Source organism: Dendrobates tinctorius, unplaced genomic scaffold (assembly GCF_039654945.1).
Source record: "Dendrobates tinctorius isolate UK_male_01 unplaced genomic scaffold, ASM3965494v1 ptg000016l, whole genome shotgun sequence".
Lineage (NCBI taxonomy): Eukaryota > Metazoa > Chordata > Amphibia > Anura > Dendrobatidae > Dendrobates > Dendrobates tinctorius.
The window spans coordinates 91,938,854-91,954,799 of record NW_027361684.1 but is presented as its reverse complement, the minus strand read 5'-3'; the positions used below and the strand labels follow the sequence as shown (position 1 = coordinate 91,954,799).

At 42.5% G+C, this 15,946-nt stretch overlaps 1 long non-coding RNA gene across 1 annotated transcript; it reads left to right on the top strand.

The window, feature by feature from the left end:
* Positions 1-11,195: 11,195 nt before the first annotated feature.
* On the top strand, positions 11,196-11,602 carry LOC141078381 (uncharacterized). The gene is made up of 3 exons (XR_012227834.1): positions 11,196-11,329; positions 11,405-11,465; positions 11,542-11,602. It is a non-coding gene; the product is annotated as an uncharacterized lncRNA (long non-coding RNA).
* Positions 11,603-15,946: the final 4,344 nt, after the last annotated feature.

The window sequence follows — 15,946 nt, the reverse complement described above, 5'->3', positions numbered from 1 at the left end:
CTTTAGAGCTCCAGTTCTCGGGATCATGGGGGTCCTAGTGGTTGGTCCCCAGTGAATGGAAAGTTCTCGGGATAGGGGATTACTTGGGATAATCCATTTAAATGGGTTTTCCAATATTTTTTTTATTTTCCCATAGGAATACAGACAGTAATAAACCAGCATTGACCCTCCCAAAGTCCAATGTCGCCGCTACAACAACAGAACAGGAGAAGTGGCACTGTGCAGTGTATACAGTGGGGAAAAAAGTATTTAGTCAGCCACTAATTGTGCAAGTTTTCCTACTTAAAAAGATGATAGAGGCCTGTAATTGACATCATAGGTAGACCACAACTATGAGAGTCAGAATGAGAAAGCAAATCCAGAAAATTACCTCGTCTGATTTGGCAAGATTTATTTTCAAATTATGGTAGAAAATAAGTATTTGGTCATTACCAAAAGTTAATCTCAATATTTTGTTATATATCCTTTGTTGACAATGACAGCGGTCAAACGTTTTCTGTAAGTCTTCACAAGGTTGGCACACACTGTTGGTGGTATGTTGGCCCATTCCTCCATGCAGATCTCCTCTAGAGCAGTGATGCTTTGGGTCTGTTGCTGGGCAACATGGATTTTCAAATCCCTCCAAAAGTTTTCTATGGGGTTGAGATTTGGAGACTTGCTAGGCCACTCAAGAACCTTCATATGCTTCTTACAAAGCCACTCCTTTGATGCCCTGGCAGTATGCTTGGGATCATTATCATGCTCAAAGACCCATCCGTATTTCATCTTCATTGCCCTTGCTGATGGAAGGAGGTTTGCACTCAAAATCTCACAATACATGGCCCCATTCATTCTTTCATGTACACTGATCAGTCGTCCTTGTCCCTTTGCAGAGAAACAGCCCAAAGCATAATGTTGCCAGCCCCATGCTTCACAGTAAGTATGGTGTTCTTTGGATGCAACTCAGCATTCCGTCTCCTTCAAACACGACGAGTTTTGTTTCTTCTACTTTGGTTTCATCAGACCTTTTGACATTCTCCCAATACATTTCCCAATACATTTCTGGATAATCCAAATGCTCTCTAGGAAACTTCAGACGGGCCCAGACATGTATTGGCTTAAGCAGGGGGACACATCTGGTACTGTAGGATCTGAGTCCCTGACGGTGTAGTGTGTTACTGATAGTAGCCTTTGTTGCGGTGGTCCCAGCTCTATGTAGGTCGCTCACAAGGTCCCCCCATGTGGTTATGGAATTTTTGCTCACCGTTCTTCGGATCATTTTGACCCCACGGGGTGAGATCTTGCGTGAAGCCCCAGATCGAGGGAGATTATCAGTGGTCTTATATATCTTCCATTTTCTTATTATTGCTCACACAGTTGATTTCATCACACCAAGCTGCTTGCCTATTGCAGATTCAGTCTTCCCAGCCCGGTGCAGGGCTACAATTTTGTTTCTGGTGTCCTTCAACAGCTCTTTGGTCTTCACCATAGTGGAGTTTGGAGTGTGACTGTTTGAGGTTGTGGACAGGTGTCTTTTATACTGAAAACAAGTTCAAATAGGTGCCATTACTACAGGTAATGAGTGGAGGACAGAGGAGCCTCTTAAAGAAGAAGTTACAGGTCTGAGAGCCAGAAATCTTGCATGTTTTTGGGTGACCAAATACTTATTTTCCACCCTGATTTGAAAAATAAATCTTTCCAAATCAGACAAGGTGATTTTCTGGATTTGTTTTCTCATTTTGACTCATAGTTTTGGTCTACCTATGATGTCAATTACTGACCTCTCTCATCTTTTTAAGTGGGAAAACTTGCACAATTGGTGACTGCCGAAATACTTTTTTACCCCACTGTAAGCCCTGCAGCCAATATCAAGCGAGCCCCAGAGACCAGGCACCAATGTTTCCGGACCGTCACCGGAGGTAAGTACAGTCTGTTGTTATTTTGCACAGGAAAAATTCAATTGAGAAAGGATTGTCCCAGTTGTGAACAATGCCTTTAAATATGAATAATTGAGTTTAGTTGTAGTCCATGACCTATTCTTTTCTCTCCATAGGCAAAGTCTGTCATATACACGCGGCAATTCATGTTGTCGTTATAAGTGGAACATACATATGATGAGCTTCAGTGATAACTTAATAATAAATATAAAAAATAAAGATTAAATTAATGTTAAAGAAATCTAAATAATCTTTTACATATCCGTGACATTTTTGGTAAAAGCTGTTTTTAGAAATATATCTTTTTCATTTTGCAGTACCCACAGGTGCTGTGAAAAAAATATATAAACTCCCAACTAATTCTTCATGAAGGTGATTGACTAAAGGAGATTCCAGCATTTCCTCTCCTGTCATTGAGACGACAATCTAATCTAAGCCAGCTGACTAGGAGGTGTCTCCTCAACAAAGTCTCATAAAAAAGACACATATTGTTGAGATGAATGAACTTTGCCAGATTTAGCATTACCCTTTTAATAATGCAAACATTTTTTCTACTGACGGACATTTTGTGATTTTCAGTGCACTTATTAAATGGTTATAATTTTTTTTAACCTCTGCTTCACCATATTTTCCAATAACAATCACCATTTATGTTGGACATATATCCCAATAAATGTGCATGACAGTGCAGCAAACACCACTTCTGATCGGTGCTAAAATTATTACCGCCGGTAAGACAGCCACAGATCCCACTCTGTCAAATGACAGAATGAGCCTACAGCTGTGATCAGAGGTAAAAAGTTTACCTCCGGTCACTGGCATCAGCTGATGGGGCTACTGCTCCCACCAGCCAATGCCTGCTGCCACTAATAACAGTGAGAACAGGCGTCGGTTAATGAGATATGAAGATAATGAAATAATATTATATGCACATATTGTAATTAAACGCAATTCAGAGTTAATACTACTGTATATAGATATAGTATATTTATTGCGAGTGCAAAACAAAAGAATTATCTTCTAATGAGTTGTGTCATTGCTATACATGAAAAACAATAATCAATATCATTAAAGTGCTAGTGCATTTTTGACATGATAAACCTCTATTATAGGAAATCAAATATGTCTAGCAAGGACACAAGTTATTCTCATTTGAACAATATATCTCTCTGCAATAAGTTGTTAAGCATAGTATCTGCAGAGAAAGGCATTGAATCAGTGAGAGGAGAGAAGATACAGTGGGGAAAAAAGTATTTAGTCTTTCACCAATTGTGCAAGTTCTCCCACTTAAAAAGATGAGAGAGGCCTGTAATTCACATCATAGGTAGACCACAACTTAAGGGGTGTTATTTACCTTAGGCTTTGTGTCGCATTCTAAAGTCTATGTACCACAAGCACTTCCAATAGTCATCCTTTATTTTTCCACAGGATGTTACTAAAATGCTAGTACACACACGGCAACTGCAAATAAATGTATTTCCCGCTATATCTTTGAATTTATGCACATAAGCTGCACATCACACCAATTATTCAATTTTAAATTCTTACCCTTACCTACAGGAAAGATGTATATCTTTGTATCGTGTTAGTCAGTAGATAGAAAAATATTCAGAATTGAGAGTCCTCAGTGGTTGATACTTTTATTGGCTAACTGGAAAGATGGTAACAAATTGCAAGCTTTCGAGACTACTCAGGTCTCTTCATTGTATTAGTCTATGCCTGATGAAGAGACCTGAGTAGTCTCGAAAGCTTGCAATTTGTTACCATCTTTTCAGTTAGCCATTAAAAGGTATCAACTACTGAGGACTCTCAATTCTGAATATTTTTCTACCCTTACCTACAAATTCCTATCCAGATCTGTTCTATCCTGCATTTGTTCTTTTATTAACCGATACCTACCCATCAACAGCCACTGTTTAGCCAATACCAAACATCTCACAATCTTGAATACAAGACTTCTCCGATGCTTGTCTTCTGGAATTTTGACCTTCATTCCATCTAATTCCGACCTTGAAAACTCACTGAAAATGTACCTGATTAATCAAGCATATCTCCTAGCCTAAATAGTTCCCCAGCCAGTATTCCAATCTTGCCTCCACATGTCAAGAGCTGTATATTCACTCCTTTCCCTGATCTCTGAATTGCTTATAGAATGGCCTTGCCAAATGTATCTTTTAAACAATTGTTTCTTTGTCTATACCACATACTCTTTTTAAACTGTAACCCCAATGTTAGACTTATAAAGCATTGCAAAAATAGTGGCACTATAACATGGTGTTCTAAATTAATAATAATAATAGTTATTATTTTTTTATTTAATCTATACCCTGTTTGTTTGTAAACCACTGTAAGTCTAAGTATTATTCAAGTATTGAAGATGTGTCATTGTCATTGACCTTGATGTAACAAAGTCTTCAAGGTTACAAAATCTAATTCTTATAATTATTGACCCTTAAGGTAAATTTGAGCTTTTATTCTTTTATGTTGTAAACAGTAAGCTTAACTGATGCCACACAGGAAAGATATATATCTTTGTACTGAAAGTCTCGAAAGCTTGCAATTTTTTATCATCTTTTCAGTTAGCCATTAAAAGGTATCAACCACTGAGGACTCTCAACTCCAAATATTTTTCTAACTGATGCCATGTATTCCATTCCGTAGCTCATTGTATGGAATTCTAATGTTATAAATTTTAAGTTCTATATAATTCTTTTCAAATTTAAGATGTAACTTGAAAAATACGATCTTGGCTATAACACTCATAGCGTCCTGTGTATTGGAGATTAGGTAAAACAAACACTCTCGAGCTGGGCTGTAGAAAAGCTCCATAAATTAAACAAAAAACAGTCTGACGGAACAGCATTTGGCCTCCAACATCCTGATTTATTTGAGCTTCACTTACAAAAGTGAAGTGATAAATGGTCTCAGGTAGATTTGCTGTTGGAGGAATTGGTTGTGATGAATAGTCACCAGTTGGCATTCCTCACTATGTTGTATGCTTCTTTTTCCCCAATGGGACCTTCAACATCAACATTAAAAGAGATAAACTGCTGCTCAGGAATGTCTTTCATTAAGCCTGAATGTTGTATCAGGAAAGTAAACTGTTTCTGATATTTACCTTATTACAATACGTTAACTAGATGTAAAATAGGAAATAATGCTTACAATATTAACAATGTGACCTTTAAATCACCTAGCTGCACAGAAAAATCTGGAAAAAATATGTTGTCTGATAAATAGCATACTGTGCTCTTATACATGTTGAATAGTAGGTTGGTTGGAAAAGTCATATACAGCTTCATATGCACAGACAACTTCCCTTTCTGGGCAGAAAAAGGGAAGAATTATTATTATGAATGCAGTTGACAACTCATCTACTATAACTGATTGGGCTGCATGGATCAGTAGAATAAGGCTGAATACAATGTGAAAACCAAATGAATCCAGCACTCCAACATAGAGTTAAAATCAAACTGTTAAGGTACTGTCACACTAAGCAATATCGCTAGCAATATCGCTCTAACTTGTGACGTTATAGCGATATTGCTAGCGACATCGCTGTGTCTGATACTTACCTACGACCCGCTCCCCCGCTTGTTATCGCTGATTGCGCGAGAACGTCCTGGACTGTTTCTCGTCGTCTGCTTCCTGCGGCGCTTCCTGTGGAGAGACGAGCGACGAGCGTGGAGCTGGGCGGGAGGACGCAGGATCGCCTGGTGTGACAGGTAAGTAGCGACCCCCGTCCCCAGCGATGTCGCTAGTGAGATCTGCCTGTGTGGCAGCTCACTAACGACCACTTAGCAATGTACCAGCGATCCTGACCGCATCATATCGCTGGTCGGGATCGCTGGTACATCGCTAAGTGTGACAGTACCTTTATACTTCTCTTTAAAAGTTTAAAGTGCAGCAGTAGACAAAATAAAAAGATTATAATTTGACATGGTTGAAGCTAAATTATGCTCTGAATTGCAAATGCCAGATATGAAATCAGATTCTGCTTATGTTCTAAGACATGGACAAAACAAACATATACCCTGCTGTAAATAAATAAGTAAACAGCACAGGGCACTTGGTAAACACCGTTTTAGATCAAAAGCATAAATGCCATCCCACCAGCGTCAAGGTGTACCCAAAACGGGATGGTCTTAACCTCTGATATTAAAACCTAACCATGCATCATAGCGATGCCAGTGTCAATAAGGGCTGAGCAGGACTGGGTCCCAAATATGGTAACCCAACAAATGGGAAGCTATAAACTGTAAGTACAAAGTCCAGTTTAACCCCTTTGTGACAGAGACAATTTTTACAATTCTGACCAATGTCACTTTATGAGGTTATAGCTCTGGAACGCTTCCATGGAGTCCACTCTTTCTGAGACTGTTTTTTTGTGACATATTGTACTTCATGTTACTGGTAAAATTTCTTTGATATGATGCGTTTATTTATGAAAAAAAATGGAAATTTGGCAAAAATTTTGAAAAGTTTGCAATTTTTAAACTTTTAATTTTTGCATCCTTAAATCAGAGTCATATCTCACAAAACAGTTAATAGATAACATTTCCCACATGTCTACTTTACATCAGCACAATTTTGGAAACAATTTTTTTTTGTTAGGACGTTATACGGGTTAAAAGTTGGCCAGCGATTTCTCATTTTTCCAACAAAATTTTCAAAACCATTTTTTTAGGGACCACCTCACATTTGAAGCGCGTTTGGGGGGTCAATATGACAGAAAATACCCAAAAGTGACACCATTCTAAAAACTGCACCCACCAAGGTGAGCAAAACCACATTCAAGAAGTTTATTAACCCTTCAGGTCCTTCACGAGAACTAAAGCAATGTGAAAGGAAAAAATTAACATTTTACTTTTTTCACAAAAAATTTACTTTGAAACTAAACTTTTTTATTTTCACAAGGTTATCAGGAGAAAATAGACAACAAAATTTGATTTGCAATTTCTCCTGAGTATGCCGATACCCCGTATGTGAGGGAAAGCCACTGTTTGGGCACATGGCAGTGCTCAGAAGGGAGAGAGCACCGTTTGACTTTTTGAATGCAAAATTGGCTGGAATCAATGGCAGGCGCCATGTTGCATTTGGAGACCCTGATGTACCTAAACAGTGGAAACCCCCCAAATCTAACTAAAAATAACACCACCCGAACCCCAACCCTAACCATAACTCTAACCACAACCCTAACCCCAACACCACCTTTACCCCAACACCACAACCCTAACTCCAACACAACCCTAACCCCAACCCTAGCCCCAACCCTAATCCTAGCTCCAACCCTAATCCTAGCTCCAACCCTAACCCTAGCCCAACCCTAAACCTAGCTCTAACCCTAGCCCCAACCCTAACCCTAGCACAACCCTAATCCTAGCTCTAACTCTAGCCCAACCCTAACCCTAGCCCCAACCCTAACCCTAGCTATAACCCCAGCTATAACCCCAACTATAACCCTAACCCTAGCCCAACCTTAACCCTAGCTATAACCTTAACCATAACCCTAACCCTAGCCCCAACCCTAACCCTAGCTATAACCCCAACTATAACCCCCAACCCTAACTTTAAACCCAACCCTAACAATAGCCCCAACCCTAGCCCTAATGGAAAAATGGAAATGAATACTTTTTTTATTTTATTATTTTTACCTAACTAAGGGGGTGATAAAGGGGGGTTGATTTACTATTTTTTTTATTTTGATCACTGTGATAGGGTCTATCACAGTGATCAAAATGAACCAATAGGAAAAATTTCCTATTGTTGCAGGGTGCCTGCCGGCAGATCTTGGCGGGTGCACTGCGCATGTGACCACCATTTTCTTCCCGGAAGAAGACGCCGGGGGAAACAGGTGGCTCCAGGGACATCTGAGGTACCAGGGGACCCCATTTCTCTCTCTTCTAATGTGCTAGATCACATTAGAGGAGAGAGAAATTAAATGGGAAATCTGATTTTTTTTTTGCGGTCGCTGTTATTCCGTGAATAATGGTGATCGCAACACTGGGGTTGGTAAAAACTGACCCAAATCATGTTCTCCGGGGTCTCTGCTACCCCCCGGTAGTGGAGACCCTGGAGAATTTCTGACACTGGGGGGAGCTATACACTTAGCTGCTGCCATTAAAGGGCATATCTGTGGTCGTTAAGGGGTTAAAGAACGGGAAGTCACACCCTTACTTGCACTAAATGCAGAAACCTGAAACTTAACCAAAATAAATGAACTGGAGCATAAGTTGGTATGCATGCAAAATATAAGCATGTTCACACTGGTCATTAATCAGACGAAACCTAAAACAGAGGCAAAATGGACATATACCCTGCTGTAAGTAAGTAAGTAAAAGGAAAAGTGCTTTTAAATAACACAGGGCACTTTGAAAACACCGTTTTTGATTAAAAAAAAGCGTAAGTCATCCCAGCAGCATCAAGATGTACCCAAATCGAGATGGTCCTAACCTGCAATATACAAATTATTTAATGGTCAGAAACAGTTGTATTCTTCATATACAGTCATAAGCAATTTTTCATGAAAAACTATAGATACTCTTTAGGCTACGTTTCCACGGTCTGGGACTGGCACTGCTTTGGACACAGCACGTTTGCTGCATCCAAAGTGCTGTCATCTATTGAGCACAGGTGAATACATTATACGGGTGAAATTTCTCTTGCAGAAAATCGCCTCTCCGCAAGAGAAGTTGACATGCTGCAGTTGGGAAGGACGTGTCACATGTCAGTTTCCACGGGTGAGTGTCGATCATCTCTGGACGCATAGTGGACATGGGATTTCTTAAAATTACATCCACTATGCTGTAACTTCTGGACGCTGCGGGTTGTACGCTGCACAAGTACGCAGTGTCCAACCAGTAGCGTTTACTGATCATCTACACATACTCTAAATGTTGCCAAGTACTCTGAACCCAGCATTCACCAACCTATGTCAAACTAGGAAAAATCATACCTTCTGTAACCCAACAATCTCTATGAGTTACGTTAAAGGTCCATTTACATAGGACGATAATTTGTCAGATTCTAACACTAATGACCCATCGTTCACAATAATTGTACACTGCTCATAAAAATAAAGGGAACACTAAAATACCACATCCTAGATATCTCTTAATGAAATATTCCAGTTGCAAATTTTTATTCTTTGCGTAGTGGAATGTGTTCAGAACAATAAAACATAACAATTATCAATGTAAATCAAACTGAATATCCCATGGAGGTCTGGATTTGGAATGATACTCAAAATCAAAGTGGAAAATCAAATTACAGGCTGATCCAACTTCAGTGGAAATGCCTCATAACAAGGAAAAGATGCTCAGTAGAGTTGAGCGAAACGGGTCGGTCATATTCAAAAGTCGGCGACTTTCGCTGAAGTCTGGTTTCATGAAACGAAACCCGACCATAGTGTGAGGTTGGCCACGAGGTCGGCGACCAGAGCGCCAAATTCGCGTTTCAAAAGATGCTTCCAGCGCCCTTTTTCAGCCAATGATGGAGGACACACACTGTGGGCAACGCGATGACATAGGCATCGGTCACCACCATCTTTGAGAAGGGCATGCAAGTGATTGGCTTGCTTTGTGTGGCATCACAGGGGCTATAAAAGGGCGTGCACACCGACCACCATCTTACTTCTGCCGATCTTAGCATTAGGGAGAGTTTGCTGCTGCTGATTCAGAAGAAGGTAGAGCGTTAGGCAGGGAAGAAGAACTAAAAAACTGCTTCTGCTGTTAGCGATTTCCACTTACAACACAACACTTTGTGTGCAGTGACAGGGGAGGCTCTATTTTTGTGCATCAGCTCTGTTGGTTATTAGGCTGCCTTATAAGGCTCCCTGATAGCTGCATTGCTGTTTGCACACTGCTGTGCAAACTGCTTTTTTAAAAGCAAAAATACTTTTCTTCCTATTTTCTGCACAGTTACCAAGCGTTCATTTTTCCACCCTTTTGTGTGTGCAGCAGTCCTGCTTATTAGGCTGCCTGCGTCCATACTTGGACTGAGAGCATCATTGTCAGCGTCCTCAAATCTCTAGTGAGATCCAAATTCTCACCAATCCTATAGAAACCCTCCACCTTGTCATACACCATCCAATTTCAGCCTGTTACATTGAGGTGTAATCTCTACTGGGCCTTAGACAATAGTTCAGCATCCTCAAATCTCTAGTGAGAGTCAAATTCTCAACAATCCTATAGACACCCTCCACCTTGTCATACACCATCCAATTTCAGCCTGTTACATTGAGGTGTAATCTCTCCTGGGCCTGAGACAATAGTTCAGCGTCCTCAAATCTATAGTGAGTTTCAAATTTTCACCAATCCTATAGACACCCTCCACTTTGTCATACACCATCCAATTTCAGCCTGTTACAATGAGGTGTAATCTCTACTGGGCCTGAGACAATAGTTCAGAGTCCTCAAATCTATAGAGAAATTCAAATTCTCAGCAATGGTAGATACACCTTCTACCTTGTTTTACAGTACCATATAGCTGGTGGTATTTTGGGTACATTTTCACAAAAATGTGGAAGAATGGTGCAAGACGCCATGGAAGTGGGCGGGGGTTGCCAGCTGGTCCCGATGGTGGTGGTGTTGCATCTGTTGGTAGTGACAAAATCACAATAGCACCTAACGCAGGAGGTGTTGAGCCTGCGTCATCGTCTGGCTCCACAAGGCCTTGAAGGCTCTCTTTTCTGGGAGTAGGTAAACCACTTTTAAAGCCGGAACTTCAGGAACAAATTTTGGCTTACATTGCTGACACAGCCTCCAGCTCTCTCGCCTCCTCTTCTGAAGTTTCAAAAAATAAAAGCACTGAGTCGTCAGTGGAGGCTCCTGGTCAGGATCAACACCTTTCCTTGTGTCCTTCACCCCTACCAAAAGTGAAGGATGTGGCAGGCCACGCTACTGATTACTCCATGGAGCTCTTTTCACATACCATGCATGGGTTAGGCTGGTTTCACATTTGCGTTTTTTAGCGCTGGAAAAAAACGCATACGTGCGCATGCGATTTTTCCCCTATATTTAACATGGGTGCGCATACATGCGCGCTTGTAAGCGCATGTATGCGATTTTCATGCGCTGCGTTTTTTTGGGGTGTGCGTTGGTATTTTCCAGACGCTGCATGTTGCATTTTTTGGCCCTGGAAAAAAGCGCATGCGCACGTATGCGCACGTTTTGCGCTAAAAATGGCCATTATAGCCTATGGATGCGCATACGTGCGCACTGGCATGCGCAGGTATGCGATTTTTTAGCGCTGCGTTTTTTGGGTGGTGTCCACTTTTTATCCTAGTTAGAATCTTCTAAAGTCAAAAAAAAAAAGTCTATATAAAGGAGGTGCCTGCCAAAACTCTGCCACTACTACACTGACAGATTGAAGAGCAGACAGTCAACCAAGAACCCATTATATCAGCGAAGAATGTGAGTATATTACATTATATGCCTGTCCTTTTAAATTATGTATGTACTAATGATTTTTATTATTTTTACATGCAGTATGTCTTCAGAATCCGAGTATTCCCCATCGCGGCAGGAATTGGCGCAAGCAGACCGTGAGGTGATTATTTTCGTGCATCTGGTAAGTATGTCTGCTGCTTCTCCAAATCTCTTACGTTTTTTTCAACTTTCTTAAGACATCGTCATCATCATCTGCGGACGGCACTAGTGAGGGCGAAGAGCAGGAGCAGCGAAGCCAAGTCCCGGTGGTGATACGGAATGTAAGTATCAAATGATTTGTAATGTTCTTTATTTTTTATCTTCTATTTTTACTCTTTTTTTTGTTTCTTTTTTTGTAACTTTTTATTCAATTTAAATTTGATTATTCTAATGAATGTGTTTTGTCTAGGTTCCACAACGGGATGAAGACGTCTACCTGGATAATGAGCAGCTCATCAGCCTGGTCCAGGAGCGTTCGCCGTTGTGGGACAGCCGTGACCGGCTGTACAAGGACAATGTGGTGACCCGGCGGCTATGGAATGAGGTGGCCGCAGCGTTGATGGATGGCTGGGACAGCGCCACAGCATCCTCCAAAAAGGCGTTTAGTGAGTATTTCCCTGCTCTGTATTGTGCCGCAGTGACTGTTGTCCTTGACGGCACTGTTGGGTTTCGTGCTAGGCGTATTCTAGCAGGAAACCCAACAGTGTCATCGGGGTCTACAGTGACTGCTTTGAGTATTGTATTGCTACATTGTGCCGCAGTGACTGTTGTCCTTGACGGCACTGTTGGGTTTCGTGCTAGGCGTATTCTAGCAGGAAACCCAACAGTGTCATCGGGGTCTACAGTGACTGCTTTGAGTATTGTATTGCTCTGTATTGTGCCGCAGTGACTGTTGTCCTTGACGGCACTGTTGGGTTTCGTGCTAGGCGTATTCTAGCAGGAAACCCAACAGTGTCATCGGGGTCTACAGTGACTGCTTTGAGTATTGTATTGCTCTGTATTGTGCCGCAGTGACTGTTGTCCTTGACGGCACTGTTGGGTTTCGTGCTAGGCGTATTCTAGCAGGAAACCCAACAGTGTCATCGGGGTCTACAGTGACTGCTTTGAGTATTGTATTGCTACATTGTGCCGCAGTGACTGTTGTCCTTGACGGCACTGTTGGGTTTCGTGCTAGGCGTATTCTAGCAGGAAACCCAATAGTGTCATCGGGGTCTACAGTGACTGCTTTGAGTATTGTATTGCTACATTGTGCCGCAGTGACTGTTGTCCTTGACGGCACTGTTGGGTTTCGTGCTAGGCGTATTCTAGCAGGAAACCCAATAGTGTCATCGGGGTCTACAGTGACTGCTTTGAGTATTTAATTGCTACATTGTGCCGCAGTGACTGTTGTCCTTGACGGCACTGTTGGGTTTCGTGCTAGGCGTATTCTAGCAGGAAACCCAACAGTGTCATCGGGGTCTACAGTGACTGCTTTGAGTATTGTATTGCTCTGTATTGTGCCGCAGTGACTGTTGTCCTTGACGGCACTGTTGGGTTTCGTGCTAGGCGTATTCTAGCAGGAAACCCAACAGTGTCATCGGGGTCTACAGTGACTGCTTTGAGTATTGTATTGCTACATTGTGCCGCAGTGACTGTTGTCCTTGACGGCACTGTTGGGTTTCGTGCTAGGCGTATTCTAGCAGGAAACCCAATAGTGTCATCGGGGTCTACAGTGACTGCTTTGAGTATTGTATTGCTACATTGTGCCGCAGTGACTGTTGTCCTTGACGGCACTGTTGGGTTTCGTGCTAGGCGTATTCTAGCAGGAAACCCAACAGTGTCATCGGGGTCTACAGTGACTGCTTTGAGTATTGTATTGCTCTGTATTGTGCCGCAGTGACTGTTGTCCTTGACGGCACTGTTGGGTTTCGTGCTAGGCGTATTCTAGCAGGAAACCCAACAGTTTCATCGGGGTCTACAGTGACTGCTTTGAGTATTGTATTGCTACATTGTGCCGCAGTGACTGTTGTCCTTGACGGCACTGTTTTTTTTTATCAACAGTGGACAAAGTCCGAACACGTTGGCGTTCGATCAAGGACCGCTTCAACAGTGATGTTCGTGCTGAGGGCCAGGTTCGCAGTGGATCTGCGTCAAGGACCAGAACTAGATACCGTCACTATCACGCGTTGCAGTTCCTAAGACCGGTCCTTGCCACAAGATCGTAAGTATTATACATTTTGGGTTTTTATTTTTATTAATCTGTGTTTTTCTAATCCACAGCTGATGCTTCTTGTAAAGGCATGGTAGTAATGATTTTCCTTTCTTCCACAGCACCTGGAGCAGCACCCTGCAACCTGGCCCTGGAGCGGTCCTTCCTCGGACGTCCTCTGACCCGTCCCAGCCATCCGACAGCCAGGAAGCACCTTGCAGGTCAACCACACACACAGCTGGTGACCAGGAAGCTGGGCCATCAGGTGTTCCCCTGTCCCAGGTCTCTGCCACTGGTTATGCGGGCACTACCCACCAGCGGCAGAGGGCCTTGGACAGGAATGTCTTGCCCGAGTTTATGCATTTGAGCGAGACATTTAATTCCAGCCTCAAGTCACTGTCCGACAGAGTTGAAAGCGGTTTTGCACTCATGGAACGTGGTTTTAACCACTTTGAACACCGCTTCAATTCTGTAGAACAGCGCCTTGACCGTCTGGAGGCCGACCTCAACAGACCAGCACACCATTTTTTTAGTAAGATTGAAAAGGGCATGGCGGAACACCTTAGTCCTGATCAACAGCTGAATGTGCTGCAGGCCTGCAACAATGCTTTCTTGCAGGCTATGCAGCATAATCGGTACGGTCAGCAGTCAGTGGTGTCCTTTCCACCTGTGCCACCATTGACTCGCTTCACCTCACTACCGACTTGTGCTGCATACCACTGCACGGACACCTCTATTCAAAGCCAGGACACCCACCGTTACACCACCACAAGTCTGAGTGCAGCTGGTCACTTCACCGACACCACCATGGCAAGCGCTGCTCCTGTCTGGAGCACCACCGCCAATCCCATGCATGCGTGGAGCTCAGCCACCACTAGGCAAACATGGAACAGCCCTGCCGCTACAACAACATGTAGTAGCCCTGCCACCACCACTCTGCAAACCTGGGCCATCACTGCCGCCACCAGTCCTCCTGCAAGGACGAGCACTGACAACGAAGAGCAGCAGCAGCCACCTCAGCAGCAGCAGCCACCTCAGCAGCAGCAGCCACCTCAGCAGCAGCCGCCACCTCAGCAGCAGCCGCCACCTCAGCAGCAGCCGCCACCTCAGCAGCAGCAGCAACCACCTCAGCAGCAGCAGCCACCTCAGCAGCAGCCGCCACCTCAGCAGCAGCCGCCACCTCAGCAGCAGCCGCCACCTCTGCAGCAGCAGCCGCCACCTCAGCAGCAGCTGCCATACCAGCAGACGGGGGACCTACATTCCATATTTGCCCCTACTTCAAGGCGAAATCAATCAAGGCGGGCATTGGGCCAAAGTCGGTCCAGGCACACAAGCCTACGGCGACATGCCATTACAACTAATGTACCTGAACAGATTTCCTCTCCTACAAGTGTTCAAAGTTTAATTCCCTTAACTGGACTACCTTCCCCCACAAGTTTTGTTGCCCCTTCCCCTCAAACACCGTCTTCAACTGCAAGTGTTGCATATTCCCTGCACACCCCCAAATTGAAACCATCTGCCCCCAAACGCCGTAAAAAATAATTTTTAGTTTTTTTTTTGTGATAAAAAATAAATTTACATTTGTGGTTCACCATTAATAAGTTTCATTAATGTTGTTTGCGCCGCTCACACACACTGATGGGTAAATACATGTTAAAAACCAACCCAAGGGCTAGTATAGTCATATGTGAAATAACATGGACTAGTATAGTCATTCCAAGGCCTAGTGTAATAACTCTAGTTTTACCAAATAGAATCTGGTTTCATGAAAAACAAACTGTTGAAACTTGTCTAAAAAATAATTTTCTTTCTAGTTTCACCAGTTTGTTTTTTGTGAAACAAGATGCTAGTTGTTAAAAATCGAGTTATTACAGTAGGCCTTGGTATGACTATACTAGGCCGTGGTATTTCACATATTACTATACTACTAGCCCCAAGGCCTACTATACTCATATTTGAAATACCACGGCCTAGTATAGTCATTCCAAGGCCTAGTGTAATAACTCTAGTTTTACCAAATAGAATCTGGTTTCATGAAAAACAAACTGTTGAAACTTGTCTAAAAAATAAGTTTCTTTCTAGTTTCACCACTTTGTTTTTTGTGAAACAAGATGCTAGTTGTTAAAAATCGAGTTATTACAGTAGGCCTTGGTATGACTATACTAGGCCGTGGTATTTCACATATTACTATATTACTAGCCCCAAGGCCTACTGTACTCATATTTGAAATACCACGGCCTAGTATAGTCATTCCAAGGCCTAGTGTAATAACTCTAGTTTTACCAACTAGAATCTATTTTCAAACTGTTGAAACTTGTCAAGTTTCACCCGTTTGTTTTTTGTGAAACAAGATACTAGTTGGCCAAAATCGAGTAGGCCTTGTTATGACTATACTAGGCCGTGGTATTTCACAT